Source organism: Bos taurus, chromosome 8 (assembly GCF_002263795.3).
Source record: "Bos taurus isolate L1 Dominette 01449 registration number 42190680 breed Hereford chromosome 8, ARS-UCD2.0, whole genome shotgun sequence".
Classification (NCBI taxonomy): Eukaryota; Metazoa; Chordata; class Mammalia; order Artiodactyla; family Bovidae; genus Bos; species Bos taurus.
In genome coordinates this window covers 29,888,547-29,905,339 of record NC_037335.1, presented here as the reverse complement: position 1 = coordinate 29,905,339, position 16,793 = coordinate 29,888,547, and the positions used below count along the sequence as shown (strand labels likewise).

General features: G+C 39.6%; 1 protein-coding gene and 1 non-coding gene across 11 annotated transcripts in view; both read right to left on the bottom strand.

The window, feature by feature from the left end:
* Positions 1-16,793, bottom strand: part of NFIB (nuclear factor I B) — a 256,854-nt gene that overhangs the window by 203,248 nt on the left and 36,813 nt on the right.
* Positions 7,339-7,411, bottom strand: TRNAE-UUC (transfer RNA glutamic acid (anticodon UUC)). The gene has a single exon. It is a non-coding gene; the product is annotated as a tRNA-Glu (tRNA).

Here is a 16,793-nt window from a genome sequence, read left to right as displayed (position 1 = left end):
ACTCATGGACTTCAGAGGCATGGATCTAGTTACTCCCAGACAGTGAAAGCTAAAGGCAATGGAGCCTCCAAGAGAACCTGGCCTCCTACTGAACAGCTCCCTTGGGCAGCTCAGCATCCCAGTGACTGCACCCAGGGCCTGACTGAGGACCCCACACATTAAGGAATGTGTCCAAAGTCTTCCAAACACAAAACGCTTCCTTTTGAAAATCACATAACTTTCCTTTTAATTCGTGTTCTTATTTAATTTATGGAGCTTTTGTAAAACTTCCTGGTTGTTCTCTAAAATTTTTTTTTATTAATCTTGCAGAAGGATAGTCTAACTTTTCTCCAAATCTCCCTAAATCTCATGGCGCTTCAAATACTAGGGACTTTTCCCCTCTCCTCTAGAGTTTTGATTTCCCATGAAAGACAGCCGTTGAGGAAAGACACTAAGGAAATCAACCTGAATATTCATTGGAAGGACTGATGTTAAAGCTGAAGCGCCAATTATTTGGCCACATGATGCCAAGAGCCAATTCACTGGAAAAGAGGCTGATGCTAGGAAAGACTGAGGGCAAGAGAAGAGGGAGCAACAGAGGATGAGATACCGACTCAACGGACATGAGTTTGAGCAAACTCTGGGAGCTGATGAAAGACAGGGAAGCCTGGTGTGCTGCAGGCCGTGGGGTCACCACAAGTCAGACACGACCTAGTGACTGAACAAGAACCAGCAGGCAGACACGTGTTGTCAAACTTTTCTGGCTACACAGCTAAGGCAACATGTAGGTATGTGAGTAGAAAACATCTAGTACCAAGACTACTGCTGATTGCCAAGTAGGGTGAACAGCAAAACGCAGACTCTTACAAGAGAGCTCAGACCCTGTCATCGGAAGACCAATCTCAGTTGGTTAGTTTCACACAGAGGCATACACTTACCGGTGGGTACATAGTATGGCCCCATGGGACCTGATCTTTCTAAACTTGCGTATAATCAGTCAGAGAGCTACTCAGATGGTAACAAGAGGGAGCCTGCATCACTGATTCCTGTTTCTCCATCACAATCCATTTTGCCCTTTCAATGGCAAGGCACGTGGGTATACTAGACTGATGAATCAAGGAGAGGAAAGATTTTTTTTTTAAAAAGCCAAGACAGCAGAACTTAAGACTAAAAAGAAAACTTGATGAAGGGGAAGAAAGAAGGAACCACATCTCAAGTTTTTGTTTGAAAGTGACTACAGAACATTCACATCACATGTCAGCCCTTAACGAGGTGGTTCAGTTGAGTATATCACATTTGTCATTTTTCCTCTATCTATTCAGTTCATCTCGAAGAACTGTATCCACCTTCCAGGACTCCTCCTTCTTGTCACCCTCCCCACCTCGGCCTCCTAAACAGAGGCCACCAACTTGATGGTATATTTCAACTCTGGCTTTGATGAAGAGGGTCAGCTTGGCACACAGGTAATTTCCCTGTAGATTAAGAACATTTACTTTCTTCCTGCTGGGTCCCTCCCAGAGATACCATCAAACGTCTACCTACGCAATTAGTTTTCACAGGTGGCTGTTTTGCCTCCAGTAAAACTACTTTCTTTCCCCTTCTGCAAGTCAAAGCAGAGCGAATGCACATGAAAACATTTCAGATATGAAATAAACACTTTCATAAAGGCAGCTATGATGCAATGCACTGTTCCTGACTGACCCAAGTCATGGAATGAACTCCACACACCAGGATCAAAGTTGAAAGGAATTATTTCTGGGAGAAGAGGTAAAGGAAGATTTGGAAGGGAGAGAGGGAAGGAAATAAGGAGAGGAAGAGAAGCTATAATTTCAGTTGGTTCATAATCCAAAGGGGTTTTCCAAAAGTCTTCTTTGCTTTAGCAAACTTCTTGTTGCAAGTCTGTGATCACCTACACAGAACTGAAAGTGGGGGCTACAAAAATGTCCATACACATGAACAGTAGTGGCTGATGAGGTGGTTTGTACCTATTTGTTCTGTTTCTGTTGCACCGGGACACATGCAACATGAAACTACGAAGTTGTGAGATGTCCTTGTTTCTCTGGTCCTTTTTCTAAGAAAAAGCTCCAGTTTTAGAGGCAGCCATTTCCAAAGGGGAAAAAAATTTCAATGTCGACATAAATCCCTTGAACTAAACATCTGTTTAAACTGTTTCTAGGTCAGGGGTCTAAAACTGTGAAACACTAGGGGTGCAGACATGATTTCTTTCCCAAGGCCTCCAAGAGCTGCAGTCTGCACACCGCTTGCAATATTGTTTAAACATCTGGCCCTCTGCCCCTAAAAGGAAAGGCGTGATAGGGTAGATTGCCGTGGCTTTTTGTTTTAACCTATAACATGATTTTGTTATTTGCGCAGCCTCTAAATAAACTACCGTTAAACAAGGTAGGCTTTTCCTTTAAAATACTATTTAAGTGTTTTGATGTTTCGATGGCATTCTGTATGGCATGAGGAGATTTGTTTCACAAAAGCTGCAGACTCAAAGATGAGCATGAAGAAATGGTTGCCATCAGTTCTTCCCTGTGCAGAAAATCTCTTCCAGGATAGATTTTTTTCTCTCAGCATTCTCCTTCACTACTCTGACAAAAAAGAGCAGATACCCTGATTTTTAAGTCAAGTTCAACACTTAAATTTGACTATGGATAAAAAACTGTGTTTAAAATATTAAAACATAAACTCATTCCAAAAAGATGGGGGTGGGGGCAGGGGGAGAGAAGAGGGACACAGCTTCCCATGTGGCCTGGCTGAAACCTCAGAAATACATATATATGAAATTCAGCACTGGTGACAATAAAGGGCACTGAGGGCCATACACAGGTTTGTCACCCAGATCCCTCCTATTTACAGCTCCGGTCACCCAAAGGATCTGTTATGTATTCATTATGGAGAACAATTATGGATCTCAGTGGTGGAAGAGCTTAGGGAGAGCAAAAGGGAAAGTGAGTCTTAGACAAACGGAGCAGCCCATTCCGTGAAAAGTGAAAGCGAACAGTGCAAGCTATGAGCTCAAGTATCAGTGTCTACACTCAAGTACTCACCCCCCAGAAACTAGTATTGCTCCTGTGTCACGTCTCTGCCCCTAAAACAGGCAGGAGGTAAAGAGGCAACCCTAAAAAGCTCCCAGTTCAAGTGCGAAAGAGTGATTTTGCTGATGCAGTACAGAACAATAGTCCATGGCTGTCAAGTATCATAAAGGGATTAGAGTTTTGTTTTGATTTATTTTAATGTACAAAGGAAGAAAGGAGACACACTTCAAAGGGTTTGCCTCTGGCCCAGACTTCCGGCCTTAGGGAAACAAATTTCCCAGCAAACATTATAGAAATATAGAAATGCCCATTTTAAATAGACCAAAAAAAAAAAAAAAAACCAACAAATCTTTCTACTAAGACTAGATAGATGTTGTATACAAAAAGTCAAATGCTTTTTTTCCTCCCTCTCTGATACTAGGAGACATGATCCATCACATACCCTGGACTTATTCCATCCGCCCAGTCAACAGCCATTCTTATATCCAGAGAAGGTTATTTCTATACTTAAGTGACTTTTCAAAACTCAAAAGTGTATGCCCAATAATAACGTTATTAAGAATAAAGAAACTAACTACAAGAGGTTAAATAATTATCAAAATAGAGAAACCAAAGGAACTGCTAATATCTGTGTACATAGGAGCATTTAGGTGAGAATAAAAGACACATTATCGGTTTCTTCAGAAAAATAAAAATGATCAGCAATGAGTTTTTATGTGTCTCAGTATTATCCATTATAGAATAAGACAAGTATTTTCATTAATTATTCAAAGATTCTGTTATGTCTTCTGCTACAACTCTATAGAGATACTCTTTCCTGACTATGCCTTATTTTCAACAGACAGTATTTCTAGGAGATGGAGAGGACAAGAATTTCAAATAGTTCTGAAAAATAAGAATTTTTAAATTCCAACCAGAGGATGTGAAAGCCAGTAAGAAACTTAAAAGGAAATCTGGGCTATCCCCACACCTAAGGCAAAGCCACACCTAGAGCAACCTAAGCAGATAATCATCTAATTTTAAAATAAATCAGGCTCCATAAATTCCCTCCCTAAATTCCTGAGCCTAACACCCTTTTACTCATGAAATTCCTTTCAAGCTACAGTCTAAGCACATTCAGTCATCACCAAGTGAATAAAAAGACAGATATAGTGGATATCATGAGCAACTCTGCAGGATCAGTCATAAAAATTACTGGATCAGAACTGCCTTACTGTGACTAGGTATATATGTGGGCTGTCCCAGCAACGTCCTTTGGATCAGAATTCAGAGCAAAGGTACATACTTTCCACTATGGATCCGATGTTATACTTTCAACTAGGAATATCTACTTATCTATCTATCTATGTACAAACTACAAATAGTACCCAGCATGAGGGAGGTATTATGGACTTAAAACTTGTGTGCATGCCCAAAATTCATATATTGAAGTCCCGGCCCCACCCTTGTGGCCTTGATCCAATAAGACTGTGTGTGTGTGTGTGTTAGTCACTCAGTCCTGTCTGCCTCTTTGAGACCCCTCGGACTGTAGCCTGCCAGGCTTCTCTGTCCATGGAATTGTCCAGGCAAGAATACAGGAGTGGATTGCCATTCCCTTCTCCAGAGGAACTTCCCAACCCAGGAATCACACTCTGGTCTCCTGCTTCGCAGGCAGATTCTTTACCATTTGAGCTACAGGGAAGTCTATTAAGATCCAATAAGATTAGTGTCTTTATAAAAAGAGACACCAGAGATCTTGCTTGTTCTGTCTGCCACATGAGGACACCATGAGAAGGCAGTCACCTACAAACCGTGAAAAGAGGCATCAGAATGAAAACTAACTTGCTGACACCTTGATCTTAGACTTCTGGGCTTCTAGAACTGTGGGAAATAATGGTTAAGCTGCCCAGTCTATAGTATTTGATGATGGCAGCTAAGGTGACTGAGACAGGAGGCATATCATCACCCTTATGTTGACTATGTGTCCTTCTCTTTAGATGCTCATCTGTCTTCCCTGACATCTCTGAGACAGCATTCCTCTCATGTTTAGGATGACTCTGCTAGTTTATTTATTTACCCCTCAAATGTGTATTGAGCATCAGCTATGCAGCAGGCATTCAGCTACATGCAAGATATCTCGGAGAGTTTACAGGGCAGTGGGGAGAAAAAGAACGAACTGAGCAATTCTGATAATATGTGGTAAGTCCTACTGCTGACAAGTACAAAGTACTGCAAGAGCCCAAAGGAGAAGCCACCATCTCAGACAAGGGGGATCAATGTATTGCAATGTCTCCGACGGGCCTTGAAGGATGAACAAGAACTAGTCAGAGGAAAGATGGAGGATAAAATATGTCATCTTAGTGGGATGACAGTGTACACACATGCAGAGGGTGGGGGATGTGAGTGCCTCTCCCTTAGACACTCACTGTAGACCTCCCTCAGGGGTCCATTCACAGCCCTCAGACCTTCTCTAGAAACAATCCCTCCCTTAATAGCCCCATTTACTTCCAAGCTTTCAATTACACTCAAATCTGTATTCCTAACCAGAACCCTCCTTTTCTACTCTCGCACTCTCTTTAATAGTTCATTTCAGCAGGGCATATGACCACCAGTTTGATTAAAATCCGAGTCTTTATCCCTTCCTCAGATTTGCTCTTGCTCTTGGATTGCCTGTGTTTGTAAGCTGCCCCAGGCTTCTCCCCACGGTATAGCCATCTCCTCCTCCTCCCCTCCTTAACCCTTCATGACCATCTATCATCACACTCCCTTTCATCAATACCTCCAGAATCCGGTCATTCCTGCTGGTTCTGTACTCAGATCCCAAGCATCAAATCTGAAGATAAATCTTTATTGTTATTACAAATAATGACATGACACTTCGCTTAACAGAAAACTGTGAAAATTCATGTATGAAAACACAAAATCCAAGAGATAGAGGCAGACAGGAAATGGAAATTGCTATCACAGACTCCAAACAGAGACGAACAGACAAACAAACACAAATTTTGAGCTCTGAGCCGTCGGTCAGACTGGGAAAAGACGATGATAAGACTGACTACACAAGTCTCATCATAGCATCCTATGCTATGAGGCGTGCCAACAAATCTGTTGCCTGGAAGGGATTTCTCAGAAGCACAGAATACTAGGGCGTTGAACGAGAGGCAACGAACAATAAAACAGGAAAATGCAGTTTTTATAAAGTAAGCAAGGTCTTCTATATACGGGTCTTTACATATAAAATATTTCTTAAATATTTTGTTTACAGTGAAGACCACCTAAAGTTAAATGAGGATTCTGCAAATGGAAGTCTATCCAGGAATACCATGACGTGCTTCTTATAGAGAGCTCTCTAACAATCGTGAAAGCATCACCTGTCCCTGAGACCATCTCTGGAAGTGCCAAAGCCAGAAAGGGACTTTTAACCAGAGTTAAATTGATAACGGAGGTCACAAACTAGTATCAAACGTACTAGGATACTACTGTACTCCTCATCCTTTCCTATTCCATTTCCTCAACAAGGCTTTCCCATAGGACCTTAGCTGACAGATAGTCCCCCATAATCATCTCCAGTTTAATCTGTATACTGGTATCATCACATTCTCTTTGTTTCATCACAATCTGAAATGACTTATTATTTTGTTGATTTGACTTCATCATTCTTTCCCAACAGAAGGCAAGCTCCCTGAGGGCAGAGCTCATGTCTGTCTTGTTCATGATTATACCCACAGCCCTTAGAAATATCACTGGTTTATAGCAGGTGCTCAATAAAAATTGTTCAAATTATTGAATATGCAGTCTACATTTTCTGTTTTAAATCTTTATATGCAATATACAAAATACAGGGACAAGACAAATATTTTACATGAAAATTTTAAAGCGTGGCCTAAAATGTCCTTTTCCTAATTCCATTTTCTCCCTTCTCCAATACATCTTTCATTTTACTGTCGAAATTGTCATATATAAGACAATCTAATTATAACTTTTAAGAGACTTGTGAAGAGGTACCCACTGGAAACTATTCACTGTGGCAACTGAAACCGTCAGCAACCCCACTCTTTGAGCCTAGCCCCTTATGAGACTCTCCATTCCTACACAAGCTAAAATCTACTCACCGCCTCCATGGCTGTTCATGACCCACAACCACCAATGTGCCCGTACCCGTTCCCAATACTTACCTTCCCTTGTGCTAATTCCAACATCCAGGAGCCCCGCCCCCTCACATTTCTGTCTGAGAAAACTGCACTCATCTTTCTAGCTCATTTCTAGAAGTCACAAGAGCCTTCTCTGTTACTTGTTTTACGGTTTTGGGCCCCGCCATGTGCAGCTTGTGGGATCTTAGTTCCCTAACCAGGGATTGAACCTGGGCCTTCAGCAGGGAAAGTGCAGAGTCCTAACCACTGAACCACCAGGGAATTACTCCAAGAGCTTTCTTTGGATTCTCATAAATTACTAACTCCCTCCTCTCCACTCCAACAGTACTTTTTATCTATCTATATGCCATTGTCTACCATCTGTTTTATACAATTTAAGTGGTTACTTTTATGTTTCTATTTCCATTACTAGATCAGATTATAAACTCCCCGAGAACAAGGATCAATACTTCATTGGTCTTTATAGTTCCCTAATATTTAGCACACTAGCATTTTGCTAGGAATACATTATGTTCATTGAACTTAACAAAGGTTTCTTGAACTTCTTATTTGCATAATTAGAACAATGAAAGAGGCACTGATAATGTCTGCTCTGGATTCAGTTTTACATAGTCGAAGGCCTGGGTACAGCACCACCATTTACTAGATAAGAGACAGAATTAACATCCACTTTACCCACTAATGGATTTCAATTTTATACAGTTAAAGGCCTGGATACAGAGAAACCCTTTACTAGATTAGAAATATTTGAAGAAGTTTTAGAATTCTTAAGTACAAGGTTCAGAATCAAAAGTGTGCTACTTCTTTGCTTTCAGTATTGCTCCCCAACCAAGATCCAGTTTGCCAAATCACAACATCATTTCCAAAAGTATGAACAATCAACAGAATGAATGAATTCAGCCATATGCATCTATCAGGCTATTGAGCAATGAAGCATAGAGGCATAAAAAATGGTGTTGAGACATATGTGTTCTTATTATCTGCACACAATGCAGCTATGCGTTTCACATATAGACACATCTGAACCCCAATTTTACATATGAAGAAGAAAAGCATTCATGCCAACTCTCAGCACAACACACATCACATCAGTTTCACAACTGGTGGCTTTACATCACTTTATGTTCCATATGCCTGCATGTCCAAAATATTTTTCCTTGTGACAAATGATTGCAACGTAGAATCAGGTACCGTTTTTAATGACAGAGGCTACTGGCTTTAACTGTACACTAACAAAATCTCAGTTGTACTGAAACAGGGTATTAGGGAACAGCTTTGTTTGCCTTCTCAGGACTCATTAATTTTTACTTTAATCATACTTCAGAAAACTAAAGAAAGGAAAGGAAGCTGAACTGAATTTTTTTTAAAAAGTGGCAAGTTATGTATATTAATTTTACATTACATATTTTGGAAGGGTAAATTCATTATTTATACAGGTGCTACCTGACCTCTGTCCAGGGAGTTATTCATTTTAACCTATTAATAAGCATACTATAAACAACAATGAAAGTTACGTGACCTTACACAGCTGTCTCCAGCCACTGTACTTCCATCGTTAAGGAAACTGTTAGATGACCCTGTTGTCAGAACACACTAAATCTGTCTGAATAGGGAAAACAGGACTTTTTCTCCAAGGGATAAAGCAAAAATCCTGGGCAGAGCTGCTGTTCCCACTGTACAGTCACCCTTGTTATTTATCATTTATTATTTACCTATGTTTTTGGTATGAGCATTACAGGAAGCTTTTATGCTGGTTGTAGCATATAATCAGTTGCTTATTGCCAAGGGAAAGACTTTTCCCCCAGAAAGACAATCTGTGCACACACTAATTTGAAAGACAGGGTAGGAGCTGCAAGTGTTTTAATAGCCCATTATCAAAAATTATCCCTTGGCTATAAAATCCCCAGACCACTGGCTTGAGATCAGCTCAAAGAAAAATGAGATTACAGAATTTAATCTAGTGAAGGGGAGTGAGAGAGGAGTTTTAAAAAGCCTTAGATCACAAAAAAAAAAAAAAAAAAACAAAGAAAGAAAAAAAGACAGCAGACAGAAACAAGATCAGCTTAGATTAAACCTGCCACATGTTTACCTCATACAAATCTGACACATTCCAAGATTGATTTTAATTTTTTAAAGTATGCTGCTACTTCACAATATTTTAATAAAGAGTGGGGAAGGCCCAGAAAAAAAAATTATATGGTGAGGTGACAGGAAACAAAACAGTATTTTGTCTTAAATTTGCACAACCTAATTTATAGCAATAAAGCAGAACCTATGAGTTCTGGTAAATGTCAGGGCCGTCATGTCCATTACATATGTGGGTAGGTATGAAGCAGAGTCTCCGTAGGCCCTTCAAAAATTGCACACAGCCGCCCTAATGCAAACCAGAAGTCTCAGCCCTCTGGATGAACACAAGGATTCATTCCCATGTGGATATTTACAGAGGGTCCCCTCCAACCCCACCCCATCCTCATTTATGTACATTTCAAGAGGCCAACAGGAGGCCATCACCATGGAGGTGGCTCATGAGAAGATGACGCCCACCCCAACAAAATCTGGCCCAACCCCTGCAAAGCAAGCAAGAGTCCTGTAGAACCTCCCTTTCCCCCCACCCTACAACCTCTGCTCTCTTACATCTCCTCCCCCTTCTCCTCCCCCCACCCCTCCCCGCGAGCATCTGCCTTGCCCAATCTCGCCTGGGCCAGCTCCAATAACAACATCTGCTTGGCAGCTTTTCAAGCCCACGGATAGTTATCTAACTGAGGCTTTTGTGCCGTACTGTTTATTCTATGTGAAGAAATGCCTCCTTAGTTGAAAGAGTACTTTAGAAAAACTGTGCAGCTATTAGCAAGTGAAGCACAAGGCTAATAACCCCCACCTGCTCATCAAATTAATTATGACATCTGAGTCATTATAACTCAGAAAAACATGACTGCAGATTTGTCACATGTAGGAATAAACATGTATTAGGACCAGGAAAAAAAACCAGACCAAGAGACTCAGCTGGACAAAACACATGCTTCCACCTTGCAGAGACTGGAAATATGGATCCTATCTTCTCAAGTGAACGGATGAAAGAGAAGGAGTGGTTGGCCAGACAGCCACACTAACGTTAAATGGTGCAAAATGAGATGAAGTCAGGGAATATGGAACCTCAAGAAGAACACTTAAGGAGTCAATAATAATTTCTTTAAACAAAGCAAAACACAATACAAAGCCATCCCACCAAGAAAACTATGCTGTTCAAAATTAATGCAACCCCCTCCACTTGGGCCATCTTAGATAAACTTGCAAGAACCCAGGAGACAGAATATCTCCCCTAGGTACAGAAGGATATTTTAGCAATGCTAATAATAGTCTAGGAAGAAAATATATTCAAGATGAAAACAAAAACCTGTCATGAAGTTACTTAGCATTTCCTAGTTTTATGAAAGCATGAAACTATCATTGTTAAAATTAGGCAAATTCTGTTCAGTAGTCATAAAAATATTAAAATTTAAAGTCAGACATTTAACATTATATTTCACAGTCAGTAGTGTTTTGCTAGTATTTCACAGTATTGAAAGTAGCAAGTTTTCAGTGTTGTTTTTCAATAAACTTAAAATAACCAGCAATCTCTTGCTCATCCTATATATTTCTGGCATTTGCAATGATAAGATATCTTTTAAAATATCTTATCCCCAAATTCTGAACACCTTCATTATGATTTAGAAATATGTACAAGTATATTTTAACAAAAGTAAAAACTGTTTTAGAGTATGAATTAATAGATGACCCATCCAATACAGCCAGACATATTCTTTGCCATTATTTTAAAAGAAATAAAATTCTGGAAAGACATTTGCATGAATCACAATAAAAAGTACTCCCATTAAATACTGGCAACCATAAATTTAAAACATCTTTACCTTTCTGCAGTATCTTTATTACTGAAAGAACTTTTTAAATTTTTTGGAGTCCTTGTGCTGCCCATAAGAAAACACGAATCCTTCCTTAAAAATATATTGATATTTTTGCTAAATGATATCGGCTTACTATATTTTACATTCTACCTCTAGAAAAGTCATCCCATTGTAGCAAAAGCTATATAACCAGCTGTAGCAAATAAACTTCTTTTCATTCTCTTTTATAAGAAGCAAAACCCACAGAAGAGTTCATTTTAACACAGAACATGTTAAATTGATAAATCCTTTGAGGTTTAATATAAAATGAAAGCAAATCTCAGGAAGCAATACAATTCATTTTTTTCTCTCTCTCTCAGTAAAACAATTCTGTATCAGAATCTAGTGCTGAGTTGATTTATGTAAATACGTTACTTAACCTCAACTTAAGATATAAATCCAGAGCAAACATAACAACGGCAATCCGGACACTCTACTCTGCCAAATCAGAAGATTTAGTCAGCCTGACTGACTAAAAATGAATTAAGATTATAGGAAGAGTGTCAGTCCTAAGTCAGGAAAACATGCCTGGCCAGAGCAGGCCAGGGAGATCACTTATTAACTAGGCAACGATGCCACAGAACTATTTGCTACACTTCTGGGAAAACACGTCCCCAGTTTTAAACTCCACAGCAAATCAAGGCACCCTTTTTAAATGGGTGCATTTTCTGTTTTTTTTCCCCCACATTGTCAATCCTGAAAAGAAGTTTGGCTCTCTGTTTATTATCTGCATAACTGTCCACATGTTGAGCCAGAAAAGGCCAGCGTCCTTAAAGGTAACGTGGGCCAGTGCCCGAAACGGAGAGATTGACTCAGGGCTAGGAGGAGTTAACACCTCCTTCCTGAAAATAATCTCCAAGTTGCTTTTGAACAACTGTTTCCCACAATTATTAAATTCCTTTACCATGATAGGTAACAGTTACGTATCCCAAAGAAGTATGACGGTGGGTTCTAAGGCAGCAGATATCCGTCCGTCTCCTGAGACAAGCACAGACACACAATTTACAGCCATGCTGGTCAGGCAAGCCGTACAGAAGTCTGTCTGGCCGGGCCTGAAAAGTCAACACACTATTCTGCAAAAAGTATCCTTAACAAGTATCAGTGTTTGTTGTCAGCAGAACTTCGCAAATTCTAAAGGCATGCCAGAAAGAGGGCTACAGAAACCCTAGCGGTTCCCAGATCCTGCACAGCACAGGGATTCTCGTAGCCACTTAATCTCAGCACGCATCTCCACCCCTACTTCCTTCCCAATGGTATGTGGTCTTGAAAACACAAATGTTCAGGTTTCCTGAAGCTAAGCTGCAAAGGAAAAGTCCCCTCCCAAGAGACAGAGCTGCAGGCCCTTGGTACCCCTGAAACTGTCCGCCACAGTACAACATGATGTGATACTCACTGCAACCAGACACGGGGAAACAGTCTTTTTTTCACCTCTGATGTCATGTAACAGATAAGACCATGATTTGAGATTATATCAGTGAGTCATGTTATCTACAAAGTATTTTAGGAAGAGTTTGTTAAGAGGGCCACAGTATCGCAAGGCTAATAACCTCAAGTGTCTAAATGGCTGGGGTTCTTCTGAAAATCATCTTGAGATACTCTACTGGATGAAGAGTAGAAAATGACAGATGCAAAAGATTTTTCAGAAATGAGACACTTTCACTGGTAGTTCCTCATTCTACCTGATCCTTCTCTCTCATTCTCTCTCCCATCCCTGGCTGGCATTTTTCTTCCCTGTGCATACACACACACACACACACACACACACACACACACACACACACACACGGGAAGACATCCATTAATATTAAGAACAGTCTTCTGTAATGTTTTACAGAATTTCTCAGGGGCTTAGGAGGGCTGCAGCCATGCCAAAATTACAAGCTTTCCTCTAGTCAGAAGGGATGTCTTTTCAAAGCCCAGCCCTCATTTTTCAGTCTGATGTAAGTAAATTTACCTCTGTGTGCTGAGCTGGGCAGCTTTTCTTTGTTGTTTTTGTTTTTCTAATAGCTGCTGCTCTAGCGGAGCTATTCATTTCAAAGGAAAGTTAGAAGCATTCTTCACTCTTCCCCTTTTAGATTATTTGCAGTTACTGACTCTTCTGAAATCTTAGATTGGAACAGAAACCTAAAGCACAGCACCGTCTGAACAGCACATCACTAGCGCTCCTGGGATTACATTTCTCTAGAACAAATGTTCAATATGAGGCATAAGAATTAAGTCTAAATAGAATAAAATTCACCAAAAAGAGGGAGTAAGCAGTATCTTTTTGTTAAAATAAAAAATGGACCTCCTCCATTCTGACTGAAGGATAATCATCTTTTGAAAACACCGTTTAAGCACCACACAAGAGGTGGCAGAGTTATGTGTGTTTTTTTAGTGAAATAAACTGATTTCTTGAGAAAATCAAATCAACTGAATTTAGGCAGTTAGTTAACTTTTGGAAACATTGTTTAGGCAAGCAATGAAGGAGATGTTTTTAGTTGATTTGTTTCAAGAAAAAGTCAAAGTAACTGTCCAGACCACCAACATGATAAAATCCAGCAGATGAACCAATGGCTTAAAGTTCTTAGCCTGTCCCCACCTCAGTCTATCCAATGGACCTTAGTGCAGCATGGTAGATGGCACTGATGGTAATTTGTGATCAGAGTTTACATGGCTTGGGCCAGGACTGCCTCCCAGCAAGTTCTCCATTTGTGTCACATATTTAAATGAGTGACCCAGACTTTATTACCTTTCTTGTGATCTCATTTCAGCTTCTTCTTTATCAATCAACATTCACCTCCTCTAAAGGAACACACTTGAATTCACAAGTTTGGGGGTCTTGGTAATTGTCAATCTCAAAGTCAGAGTAAGAGAATTAATAAAGGGATATAAATGCATCTGGAATAAATAGTGAGAGCAAATACATGCAGCCATGGCAGCGAAACCCTGCCAGTCCAGAAAGATTCTCAAGGCTACCTCCTGAGTCAACCCAACCACCAGCATTACCTTGAGGGATAATGAACATGTATGTAAGTGAAAACCCGATTACACATTCGAGCTTAAGACTTTAGCCTTTTAATTTCATCACAAATACTTACTGAAAGGTCATGAGTATGATACTCTCATCCCTGGACACTAAGAAACTGATACAAAATGAAGCTTGCAGGAAGGACACTACCTTTCTGTGAAATTTTTCAAATGGTGTTGCAAATAGATAAACAGAACAGTGACAACTAACTCCTTCTCCCCATCTAACTCTTTTCCCCATCTCCCCTCCCCATTTTTTTTTTTACATTTGTGTGAATTCAGTCACCTTAATCTATCTAATCCTATTATGCCTAATGAAACCAAAAGACTAAAAGTTGTTATGGTCAAACCCTTACCAGAATACCACAAACTTCCTTGAAACTAGGAAGGAAAAAAAAGGAACTCAATCATAACCAAAATGTGTTTGAACACATACATAGCTCAACCAATTACCAATTTGCACCTGTAATGTGAAAAGGTGCTTACAAAGAATTACATGGTCAGGTACTGTGGGTTTCTTTTTCTTTTTTTGGTTTTTTAATTAAGCCCCAAAGTTCTAGGTTTACCATGCTTAACTTTTGAATATGAGATACAGAGCCTACCATTGATTTTCTCTGGATTTGAGCCATTTAAAATGCAACAGAAAAAAACAGTTGAGGAAGGATCCCATACTTAAGCTCATCTCTTGACTACCTGTTGGGTGAGGATTTAATGGTTCTCAGTTGTAAAATGGGGACAATATCTATCTCATCCAACTGAGATAAATATTAAATAAGACAGTGTAAATAAAAGACAAAAGTGAATAAGGAAATACATTAAAATACTCCACATGCAATTACCTTCACAGCAGCATGGCTTGCAATTCAAAGGGATGGATCTGAGAAGGCTGAGAGGTAGAGTGTCCAGGGAATAATATGTAGAGTCAGGCAGGCTTCAGAGTGATCCTGCCTTTGCTACCTCCTTGCTGTGTGACTTTGGGCAGCTTATTTTAAACTCTTTGAGCTCTGATTTCCTCTTCCTTAAATGAGGAATCGGCTTCCCAGGTGGCCCACTGGTAAAGAATATGCCTGCCAACTCAGGAGACAGGAGATGTGGATTCTATCCCTGGGTCGGGAAGGTCCTCTGGAGAAGGAAATAGCTACTCACTCCATATTCTTGCCTGGAGAATCCCATGAACATAAGAGCTTGGAGGCTACAGTCCATAGGGTCACAAAGAGTCAGATATGACTTAGTGACTAAACAGCAACAAGTAAGGAATAATAATGTCTAAGAGAAGCTGAAGTGTTTAAATAAAATGCTACACATAAAAGCCCTTGACTTTAAAAAATAATATTCACGCAAGGGGAAGTAGACCACACCAGAAACTTCTTATGGACCATTTGTCTTCCACATCTGTCTTGTTAATATAACTTCATGTAGTTACTTTCTAAATATCTTCAAGTATTCTGGATTAAATTCAGATTATGTGCTTTTAAAAAGTGTATCCTTTCTACATCAAGCAGAAACCTGGCAAAGGAACAATACTTTGGTAAAAGAATAATTTATCAATGTAAGAAATTTATTCATGGTGCTATGAAGATTTCTTTTCTTATAATGAGTTACTACTTGTAACCCATTTGTAAAAAACAAAACCTCAAAATACATTTTAAAAACAAATTGGATATTTTAACCTTCCTTAAGGATAAACTGCTTTATATGTTGTGCTTTGGGAAGCATTTTTAAGTAATAAGTTTGCACTTATCCTGAAAGTAAAAGAGAAAGTAACTGCCCAATAATCAGCTTTATTTTTTGCTTTCTATAATTCAGAATTTTGAAAGAAAATCCTCAACTCGCCCCCGCTCCTGAAACAAGCATAATACACATGGTTTGCTGGCAGAACTTACTTGAAGCATCTCAGCAATATGAATATATGTGCACTTGCATGCACACACACAGACACACTCTAAAATTTTTGAATCAATAAGTCATTTGGAAGACTCTCTAGAAGTGTGCCGAGGCATGTTTTTGGTGTTTTGCCAAATTATGTGCTTCTGTTTGTGGCTTTCAAATATGGATTAGACAGACGCACAAGCATGTACTGCTTGGCAAGTAGCGACAATGGTCTAGTCTGAATTTAGTAATTTAAGCTTTTCATTAGTCCTCTTAGGTGAAAGAAAGAATTAACAACAACTTGTTTGAGCTCTATCTTTATATCCCTTTGTCATCCATTCTTGTTCACTTGCCATAGATCAGAAGCCAAAGGAATTTCAGATGTCCTCTGCAGATAGACCCAAAATAAGGGCTTCAAACAAGTTCAAATGTCAAGTATACTTAAACTTGAACCTGAACTTTTGTTCATTGTTATCACAAAGCTGTAACTCTGCTTTTCTAAATTCCCTACTGTACTTGAACATCCAGTGTACCCTCTTTTTTTTCCTGACAAAGAAACAAAAGATAGAAATTACCTAATGAGGTAAAAGATCACTTGAGATTGTTATTTCTCATGTCTTCAGATTATCCTACACAAAAGTAGACTTCTACAGGACAAACAGCTCACAAAGAAGTGTCTGTCTCTATGAGTATATCTGGAAGAAGCCCCTTGCTGCCCTGTTTATGCCATAGTCATTCTAAACTTCAGAGGTTTAGCACTCAAGACCAGACTCTGGTGCTAAAGTTCAAAAACAACTCCAAAGCAAAGTGATCCATAAATTCTG